General features: G+C 34.0%; 1 long non-coding RNA gene across 1 annotated transcript; it reads left to right on the top strand.

Annotated features, from left to right (window-relative positions):
- Positions 1–1,342: 1,342 nt before the first annotated feature.
- LOC116167156 lies at positions 1,343–11,450 on the top strand. The gene is made up of 3 exons (XR_004144456.1): positions 1,343–2,952; positions 3,109–3,259; positions 10,116–11,450. It is a non-coding gene; the product is annotated as an uncharacterized LOC116167156 (long non-coding RNA).

The raw sequence follows: 11,450 nt of genomic DNA, 5'->3' as shown, positions 1-11,450 counted from the left end.
TTTTGTACTCATTGTATGGAAAGATAATGTTTTCAAGAAATTGGTGACTTCCGTCATAAAAAATGTCCCTCTGAAGCAATCGACGGGTCCAAGCTATATAGCATCCTTGGGTCCAAGTGTTTTTCGATAACTCATGTAGTGAAAACTGCTCTATTTTGTTTTCGATGACCGCCCTGCGTTGTATTCAATGTACGTACCAAAATAAATTAAAGTGTGGAATATAAACCCCTAGGTTTTTCGCAAGGTTTAATGCCACTCTGATCGTCGACGCCTAGCGCCGCTACAAGATATGCGTATGTAATTTCCAGATATTGCTGGTTTCTTATGTACCAGCAGCAACTTTTTCAATACTTATACAAAAATTTTCTCATGAAAATTAACATCTGAAACTAAAATATATCAACTCCATGATCAAATTTAATACATTTACAAGCTCGTTTACAAGGGAAGGGGTATAAATTTAAATGTAATGCCATTTAATTATGTATTTAGTAAATTTGAATGTCATACACATTCGTTATGCAAATAAATGTATAATCACCGATAACTGGCGAAGTTGCGGAATAATTGGAACGTAAAGGGTGGTTTATTTTAAAAATTGAAATAACTCGATTGTAAAATGTAGCTCGTACTTTTTATACCGCTAATGCATTTCGTGGATGAGCGATTTGCAAAATTTGTTTCAATATCGTAATAATACCTAATCCTGCGAAAATGCATAAATGTAATTCCCGTGATTTTATTGCGTGCAATTACAAGCCAAAATGTAAACTTCCGCAGGTTTCATTATGCGATATGCAAATAAATATGCACTAACATTTCAAATGTCAAACAATAAACAGTATTTGGGAATCTCGGCGTGAGAGATTAATTAATACGACGGTAATCTCGTTAGACACCTTTCTATTTGTTATTAGATATAAAGCATACTCCAATTAAGAACGTCTTCTAATTAAGTATAGCAGTAATTTAATTAGCAGTACGAAGTTTGGAAGCACTAAGGAAGTATAGAGATTGCAATCTTATGATTTATATCGAGAGGTCAACAGATTAACTTTGGATTTTGGTTTATGGACCGTCTAGAAATTCGTTTTACAAATTGATGCTTTATTTACCTCCATTAGCAAAGTGACTAGAATAATTTATCACTAGGTGCTTAATTGTACAATTTATTGACGCCATTTAAAGATAGTTTTTATGGGACATATTTTTGTATGGTTCGTAGTACATAAAGTGTAAATTTATACGAACTATTTGCGGTTGGCAAGTTTTTCTTTCTCTAATAAACAACTGAAAAAAATAGTCTGAACGAATAGATTTATTAAGTAGGTAGGTGGCGAAAGTTTTAGTTTGAGCAAAGATAGTCTGTGAGTAATATCTTAGTCAGGAGTATAATATAGAGGTGGTAATGTCTGTCCGACACGAAGTGTCAACAGTGAGGGGCATGAACTGTAACAGGGCGCTCGCACAAGTAAAAAAAACTGGAACTTTAGAAACAAACTAAACATATAAATACAACTTCACGGGGGCGAAACATCATCAATTACTGTTGTATTGATAAATTGGTACCATCCAAAGACGCGAAAGAATCAAAGAAAGCAACATGGAAGAAATTCAGCCGAAAAAATGGAAGAAGATGACAATACAAACCAAAAATTATTTCATATCGAATGTTAACAATGTTCAGAAAAGGGCAAACCTAAAACTCAGAACATGAACATGAACAACTAATTACTGAAGGAGATAAGATCGTGGCAAAGTGCGGAAACATTTTTTAAACGGGAAAGAAGAACAAAATTTGAACCCCAGGGGATAACGGGATAGTGGTGGAGGTGCTGCTGAACTTACAGGAAGAACAGGGAAAGAAGCACTTTTGTTTCCACTTTTTGTCAAATAGCGCAAGTTATAGACGTAAAAACGTGTTATTGAAAAAGGGTGGTAGTTTGAAACTTGATTTTTTCTTGTGGGTTTGTTTGAAGAGTACACTGTACACAACTCGACCAAGGCATGTAGATCAGATTCAGAATTCCAAATTCAAGATGAAATTCATTGTATCCCAGTTACGATTACAGCGATCAATGAGGACTAACAACAGCATCTTTCAAGTCGCACCTAATGGTTGCACCTAGTTCATGCCAAATGAAATCAGAATTGTGGTTTCGCACCTCTAGGTGTGTAGGGTAGCATAAATTTTTTATTTGAGATGGATATATTGTAGCGAAGATCCTATAAATCCAGGAAGACATCGGGGCGCCATCAAGTCGATAAAACAGTGGCTATAAGGAATGGAAGCGGACGCGAGGCATTTTTCCTGATGATACACCTTCTAGACTATTCCAGAATGTGATGTTTTCTAGAAACTTTTCGTTTGCTAGGTATATAAGCAAATTGAATTGTGTTTAAAGGCAGTTTTAACATCGACTCCGAATTGATGGTACTGATTTCGCACTTTTGTGTTATAAATCTACAAGTAATAAATTTGGGTAAAAAGGAGTGATAAATAATAATTATCTGTTATAAAACGCGCAATTTATGGCCTATTATAAATGTATTATTACATAATTATTGTAAATAAATAAATCACTTGATTAAATTTACGTTACAAGATCTGCTTAAGCTTCACAGAAAGTAAATCCTTAAACTGTTACCAGCACTATACCAATGGCCAATATCAACTTTCCTTTTCCAGTTGAATACATCGCACATGAACGAAAATAAAAATACGGAAGCCAAAGAGGAAGAAGTTATTTTAGTGGCATATGATTGGTCGCTCTTCCCAAGAGATTTTATTATTTAAAAGTAGACATAGAGAAAAACAATACACTTAAATCCCTAAATGTCTACTTCTTCAAACTATCGCTGTATATTGTACCAACAATGGTACAAGCTTTGAATATATTATATTCAAATGTACAAGCTTTAGCACTGTACTGAACCAAATAGCGAAAAAAAGTAAGTCACATAGCCGTAGGGACGGACGGACGAATTGACAAAGTGATCGGAGTAGCATTTTTATTATTTTTGTGGAAATGCGCCCGTTTAAGTATGTCTATACGTATAAGATCTTATTGTATTTGGGTGTATTGAAAAAATCTTTTTCTATTTCAGGTGAACGGCCATTTCCTTGCAGTTGGGATGGTTGCGGTAAGAGATTCGCACGTTCAGACGAACTGGCAAGGCATACCCGAACTCACACAGGAGAGAAAAACTTTGCGTGTCCCGTATGTAATAAGAAGTTCATGAGGAGCGATCATCTCAGGTAAAACCACTATTCCTTTCTTTGCCGTTTCTCTCATTAGACCGTAGACGTATACTCACGATTACGCCTTATCTTTCAGCGTTCCATAATTTTCTCAACGTTTTCTCAAAAGTACGTAATTGTGTAATTTAGTCTTAGAACTTCTTAAGATGTTTTTAAAATACTGTATCTGGAAGGAATACGAATTATAAAAATTAAAATATCAGGCACGCTTAGTCAGCAATTATGCTTTGAATTAAAGCAACTAAACTTTTTAAATCTTCCTACAAAATTTAATTCTAGCTCTTAATTGTAACTTTTTCGCTAAATGTAGATATTTACTACGGCTTAGCTCTTGGGACGTGACGACAATAATTTCATTTAATTCTTATATTAAAAGAGCTTCTGGAAGGGACCAGACCAAATATTAAAACTGAATTCTCGTTATCGCATTTAAGATATTTCGAGATTGCGTTAGTCACATCGTGCTATAAAATTGCACCAGTTCGTGCTCCTTTGCTTTGCGGTGCAAATCGATTATTACCTTCGGTGTTTATACTACTGAGCTTTATACGGAAATGCACTGTAACTTCCATGTTGCATTAAAATTCTATCCGTATACCTCATCTTTTCTTATTTCACATAATAAGCATTTCGTTTTATCAAAAGCTTTGAGTTATTTGCTAGGAATAGGCAAAACCTGAACAAGAATCTTTTTTCTGTTTCTGTTTCAATACCTCCACACAAAGAATGATCGATAAATGGGTGATCATGTAATAACTATAGGGTGCGTTTACGTTGGAGCCGCGATAAGTGATAAGGGTCGATACTAGCGAAGCGAACAAAAGTGTCAATGTACTTAGCATATTTAAACAATGGCATAGGTCTGTTTATATTGGAGCAGCGCGTTAATTATTCTTGAGTCACCGACCAATGATAATAGCGTCGATAATCTCTGCACGCATTTTTTTCGCTCTTGTCGAGTATATAACACGCAAGCTTAGAATGCAGGGCACTATAAAATACCATACCATGTGCAATTTGAAATCAACACACGCGGGTGATCGGCCAGCTAGCTCCGTTTGCCAAATAACAGCGTAGAGAGATATGCTCTTACTCAGGGTAGTAGGTAAGTGAATTAAAAACTTTCACCACAAATTATAAAAGGTTCCAAGTAAATCTCCGAGACTAATACTTACTTACTGGTGCTTCGATTCAAGTCTTACGGGCGCCACCTAATTCCGCTAACAATTTTAACTGCAGCCACCGGAATTAGGAAAGGTAGCTTCAGTATAAAAAGAGTCAACAATTGACCCACAAGAAAAATTATCGTTTATTAATCAAAGAGTATGCAAAATTAAAAAAATGAAATCTTCCCATGAACTATTAACACAAAATTTAACCCTAAAGACTCTAAAAAGTAACCTAATTACGAGTACGTTATAACCCACAATAATGCTAGCCTCTTATTCAGAGAGTACACAAAAGAAAAGAACTGGATACGTCCCAAATGACTTCAAAATTTACTATATGGTCGGTATTTCTTCCCCTACAATAGAAAAAAGAACATCGGTAAGTGGTAACTTCAATCCGTGCACAAGAAAACACTTAGGATTTGGAATGCTTGAGCTAGTTTTCTATATTAAAAGTCCATTTCGGAAAAAATTGATTAAAGATGCTCCCGCTAAGTATTAAATCAATTCGACCATTGCAAAATATATCAAACACCCAAATTCGGGAATTTAGCATGACCGATTCTATTGCAGGTTGCTGGAAGACGCTACAAGTTTCGAAATTTTACCCAAGCCAAAGCTACGGATAGTTATCTCTGACGAATAGTAGAGCAGTATTTGATACATGACCATATAAGGTAATTTAATGGTTAACATAAAAAAAAGCTAGACAAACAAAATGTCCTCTGACAAGAAGACAAGTTAAATCGGAGAGGCAAACACAGAAATGCAAAAGTAACTAGAAATTGGTCGCATTCAATGACGAGAAAATTTAAAAAATTACAGGTGGAAATTGAAATATGGACAGAAATGTTAATATTATTTTAAAACTGTTACGAGTATGGACGTACAACTTTTACTCAGTCAAATTTTTGGCAGGCCTCCATTATCGGACCAAAAAGACAAAAACCACCATAATAGGTTTCCATCTCCGCCACAGATGAAAAATTCACCTCAACCCAGGTTCGAACACCCGACCTCCGGATTTATAGCCCAACGCTCTACCACTGAGCCATAAAGCTTGTGTGCGTCCACTCAAATATCAATGAAGCCAATATAGTAGCGGTTCACCAAGTCCGATACGATTTAACTTGGAGATCAGTATTTGGTGATTAACTCTGTCGAAGGCTTTAAGTGAAGTCGCCATATATTGAATCCAGTTGAATATTTCCTTCAAGGCAGCAAGCAATATGTTGTTGATACGCTAATAAATGAGGGGTGATCGAACGATTTGGAAGGAAACCATGCTGTTCATCAATTATTTCCGTCTGAAGTATGGGAAACAGTTGGTCTGTTACTAGCTCGTCAAAAACTTTTGAGATGGTAGACATAACAGCTTTGGGTCGATAATTCTTGATATCAGCCTTAGACTTATAAAATAATGAATAATAAATGACTAATATGATACAATTCATATTTTAATCTCGACCATTTATAAACCGAATTGCAAACTTTCTTATTTATGAAGGGATGTAAATGAAATTTGTTATTAGTCACATAGGCACTTGAAATAAAAGGTAATTTAACGCCAGTTTCAAAATTTGGTTTTGCGCATGCGCAGTGCCAACTTTATTATTTAATTAAATGATAATTCATACCTAACACTTTAAATAAAAGCAAAACTACCACCAGGTTCAAAATTTGGTTTTGCACATGCTATAGCCATAACCAGGAGCTCGTTTTCTAGATTTGTTTACACGTTTATTATTTATAAAAATAAGTATGTTAAGTGATTTGTCTCATTACTCACGGCAATCTGTCTGTAGTAATTGCGAATACCTAATAGTTATTTATGCATCAAGCGCATTAAGGCGATATTTATACCGAGGGCCTCTGGCGTCCTTGTTTCGGTATAATTTTTAATTATGTTTGAAAACAAGAATATACAAATATGGAAATATTTTAATGCCCGTCCTGTTTCAAGGTTAATGAATGTTTATTGGTTATTTTTAAATTTGGTACAGTCGTTATCAAATGGTAGTATAATAGTGGTTTTGTTTTACGTGTTAATAATAGAAGATAGAAAATTCCATTATTGGCGGTTTGTGGAAGGAAACTCAAATGTGCAAGATGCTAATCAATGAATCAAGGTAATTGACTTTCATTTGGGATTGATTAGTCGAGTTAAATATATAATATTTGATATTGCATGTAGCATTTACTTGTAGATGAATTGCATCTTAGATCCCCATCAATGTTACCGCCATTGTGGACGTAATTTAAGGACATGACCTAATTAAAATTAACGCTGCCGTAATTACCTGTTCCACTCACGTTGATTACTTTGTTTTACCGAAAATGAGGTCTTTACGAATTTATGTGCCCTACCAACGTTAATTATTATTTAAAATATAGCCATTGCGAAATTAGATATCTGGCTTTTGCCCATTTGTGATACCTGCATGGAGCTAGTTCCAATATGCAGGTACGGTTTTTTTTTGGGGTCATTGCGCACAATAAAGTTGTTCTTGTAGAAGCTTGTAAATTATCTACAAATTTCTATTTATGATAGACTTAATATTGTCTTTTATTTTAAAAAAATGGTCGCTAGAAACAAATTATTTATAATTACTAAGAAAGTTAAATTCATCGTCACTCTGAAACAAAAACGAAGTTTCGTATCAACAAAAGGAAACTTTGGCCGTAAACGATTGTCGCGTTTAGTAAAAGTTATTCTATAAGGGTGACATCCGTGGTTTATTGAATCTCTTATCATAATGGCAGTCGCTAGCGTTAAATGAGGGTTCATTATAATAAAATTGAAAAACATCTTTACATCCGGCTGCTTCTGGGTTACTAATAGCCTTCTTGATAAAACACTGAAGGAGGAATGGATTTGAATAACTGCATATATTACACAATGCGTGTTTTTAAAGAGAATTATTTCTACGAACTCTGCAGACAGGCCAGGTATATATTTTTGAAAGGAAGACGTATTTAGATTTATTTTTCCATTTCGTCAGGAAGCTTTAGATCTCGTAAAATGTGTTTTCAGAATGTGCATGTCTGATAGCAAAATGATCGATTTCATCCAACTTGCAAAATAATTTGAAACGTGACATGTGAAATGCGCCGTTCGAAATATTATAGAACCTTTAAATTTTCAATTTCACCGCCTTTAGAAGTACGTCGTACGTGTACCTCTTTTTTACCTACAGCTTTTGTGTAAACTCTTTTACGCCCTAAAAATAAAAGTACCTGCATCACAAGGAGGCGCTTTACAGGTGTTGATTATTAAAAGTCAACGATGTATATAAATTTGGTCCAAATTGGATATTTCAACAGCAAAGCCTCTGCAAGCAGTAATCTGTACGTCTGATAGAACTTGTGATGCAATTTGATTTCCAACCGATTTCCCAAAAGGTGAAATTTTCTTCAACGGATCGCTGACTATAGAGATACGGTTCATAGCTTTGTATAGTAAAAATAGTAAAATAGTGAAACAACGTTTAACTTTGTTTAAAGAAGGCTAAACAAATTAAGTTTAGAACACTCGCCTTTCTAGAAGTAAGATTGAGCCAAAGTTTCATTTAATGCAAGTGTAAATTTTAAATCGGGTTTCCTAGGATAAAATTCTTATTTTCCTAGACTATCGCGCCCGAATGAAGAAGTAATTTTAAGAAACACGCCTGATTACAAACAATCATATTTTGTAAGATTCAATAATTTCATAATTCTTTGTTGATAGATTATATTGTAATGCAATATTTTTATACCTAGTTAGGTATAGAAAATGTTTATTAGCTATCATTTCGGGTAAGCGTAATATACTTCATATACAGGACGTTCATTTCAAATCGAACCACCGATTGTAACTTGTGATTTTGATTTAAAAAAAACGATTAGTTTTAGCATTTAGCTATTTTCTTTCGTCTTCGCAATTTAAAACTTTTGTCATTCATTGGGCTCCCAAATCCCCTATGCTTGTTGCACTTTGATCATTGATTAACCAAAATTCAAACATGATCATTTTGGACCATTTGACCCAAGCTTAATTTCAATTTCAAACAAGTGTCATAAGCTGCACTTACAATAGGGTAGATGACAAATTTTTTAAAACCAGTTATAACTGTTCGTATACCTCTACTATAACTTTAAAATATGATATTTCAGCAAAATAAATCATATTATTGCGAATTTATGCAATTTAAATTGTAGATTTTTATTCCTGCGCCAAAACGCTGTTTTGTGTCATGGCGGTGTCTGTGACGTCACAGTCCTGACAATTATAAACACGTAACGCCAGCGTAAATAGTTTAAAAGATTTCGTGATGAATTATAACTACCGTAAGTGGTGCCCTACCATGGAGTACACTTTGTCGTGGTGTAGGGCTCAGTAGTCACATTTTTCTGTGGCACAGCTAAGTATCCCAGGCGGGTAAATCTGGTTCCAAGGATGCGGTATCATTCAAATGCTTCATGGAGTAGAGAAATCCAAAAGGGTTTTCGACGATTGCTCATTAAACGTAATATAGAAAACTATATTGACATGAGTAGCGCATGTTGCACGTACGTTAACTACGGAAGCGTGCGGTAGACGACAATTTGGACAACTTCCGAATCCGATTGAGCCATTTGCCGATAGAGTTTCGAATAATCGGACTAGATCATGACTTGTTAAACGTGATAAAGGAGTTATCGACACTAGTACTCCTTTGGACTCTGAGGGGTTGTAAAAGTAGCTTGAGGTAGGGCAAAGAAAAGAATTGTTTTCTTCGTCGACAACTAAGGAAACTGCATACAGATTTGCGTGAACCGTATGTTGCGAGCAAATTTTGTCTTAACTGTGAATAAGTTGCCAGAGTCTTCTGTTCGACTGCACCCAATGTAAGAGTGTCCGCCATAAAAACTGTTTTTCCAAAAAAATTTGCTTTAAAAACTACTTTATAAATTTAGACCTTTATCTATAAAATGTTCGTAACAGAAAACTCTTAAAGTGGACATTGCTTACTGAATCATTTCCATATAATAGCTTCGATGACCTAAAAACAAAGCATCTTAAGTACACATTCCTCTTAAATATCTACATTTCTTGTAAAAAATCTAAGCTTAACTTAAAAACCTACAAGACTTGTGGCAGTTTTCTGATGAACAAAAATCTGTGTTTGATGCAAGAAATATTACCAACATCATTTCATCAATGTTTAGCAGATTTGCTGCTATCAGCTTTCGTATACCCACTTTCCATTCTTATCTGGTTTTAAAAACTAAACTTTAGGATAATATAATCAAATCACTATAAGATGGAACAAGCACTAAATTAAAAAACGTAGACAAACTCTACAAACGCGTTTGATATCACGTGACATATGTCGTTATTTTTTAATTTTAGTTTTACTAAAATATAGTAGTTTCTCGTGTACATTACCAAAGAAAGTTATTTTGCGATACCCTGACACCTTACTCTATCTTATGAAACAAAAATTTGTTTATTCTTTTTCCACTGTCATGTACCCTATTATGCGAAGGTCTAATTTGAATTAATAATAATTAGCGATAACCATAATTATAAAAAAATATAAAAGCTTGCAAAGGCTTTATTTAACACAAGTCCTGTTCATCTTAATCTTCGGCTTTGGTTCGTGGTCAAATGTACGTCGTTTTGTTTTATTTTATTGTCATTGACGCGTTTCTTCTTCTTTCAGCAAGCACGCTAGGAGACATCCCAATTTCGATCCTTCAGTATTACGCCAGCGTAGGGCGCCGAATAGAGCTTTCTCAATTAATTCCAGCGATGGAACTCCATCCGATGTTCTCTCAGACTCGATGCCTAGTCCTTAATGTGTGCATGGACGTAGTTAGCTGTTAATAGTTGTTCTGTAAAAATATTGTGCAACTGACATAAATGCGCATAATTGGATTCTAATACTGTTAAGTCTAATTATAATGATATCCAAATACTATTTGTTTCCCTTTATAAATGTTAATTTGGTGAAATCATTACTTGAGCGGTCAAATAACAACTAACAACTGTTACGATACCAGTTTGCACTGAAAACCTAATAATCTGGTATTGTTTTTATATTTAGCACATTGTGTCAAATTTAATATGAAATTAATTTTTGTTCCCAGAACAAGATACATTACCTATTTACAAATTTCTTTTGTGACTCTTAAGCAATGACAAAGCCAACATATCAAGTTTTTTTAGGAAACATATTTTTATAAACTTTTAGCATTGAAGGTATAATTTTTCATGTGATAGTTACTTATCTAAGATGTTAAGGATGCTTGTAGAGAGTGTTTGCCTGGACTATAAAATGACCATAGATCTTATGTAGGTAGACAATTAGGAACATGTACTTATTTATTTTAGTTTTTTTTGTACCTACTCATCATTTGCTTGTTTGCTTTAATTTAGCAAACCCTTTGTAATCTCGTTTTAAGTGGTTTTCAGTGATAAGAAAACTTAACGTTGCTTATTTCTCATAAAAATCGGCTTCTTTAGTACAAATTACTTGCCAATTACATTATCGGTACCTAGCAGTAACATAAATTTCCCACGTGTGGTAGAGAAAAGTAAGTAACCTAAAACAATAAATTAGTAATATAGTAGTATTGATAATGATTAAATCACAGTCGTGTATTAAGAACAATTACTAAATAAACCTATTTTTACATAATTTGAAAATAAATAAACAAATGTGTTATAATCTCTCCATAAAAATGATATGATAATTATGCAACATGCATTTAACCGTTGCCACCGGATGGCAACGATTTAACTCGTTACTGAATATGATATTGATTTGTGTTTTTACTATACTTATAGTTTCATGTATTACTTTATTTATGTATTTACTTAAACTAGGTACTATACATACCTACAACATTTGTTTGATCAATATAAATCTACCTACTCGTAGTACCCATAGTTACACACAGGTTTTGACTTTATGTTTAGTTTTACAGTTTGTACCTGTTTCATCTGGTAGCCTATTTAACACGTTTTTTTAAAGAAATATATGTATCTACATATA

Source organism: Photinus pyralis, unplaced genomic scaffold, assembly GCF_008802855.1.
Source record: "Photinus pyralis isolate 1611_PpyrPB1 unplaced genomic scaffold, Ppyr1.3 Ppyr1.4_LG3b, whole genome shotgun sequence".
NCBI classification, from domain to species: domain Eukaryota; kingdom Metazoa; phylum Arthropoda; class Insecta; order Coleoptera; family Lampyridae; genus Photinus; species Photinus pyralis.
Note: the sequence above shows the minus strand (reverse complement) of the source record. Positions and strands in the feature narration are given on the sequence as shown.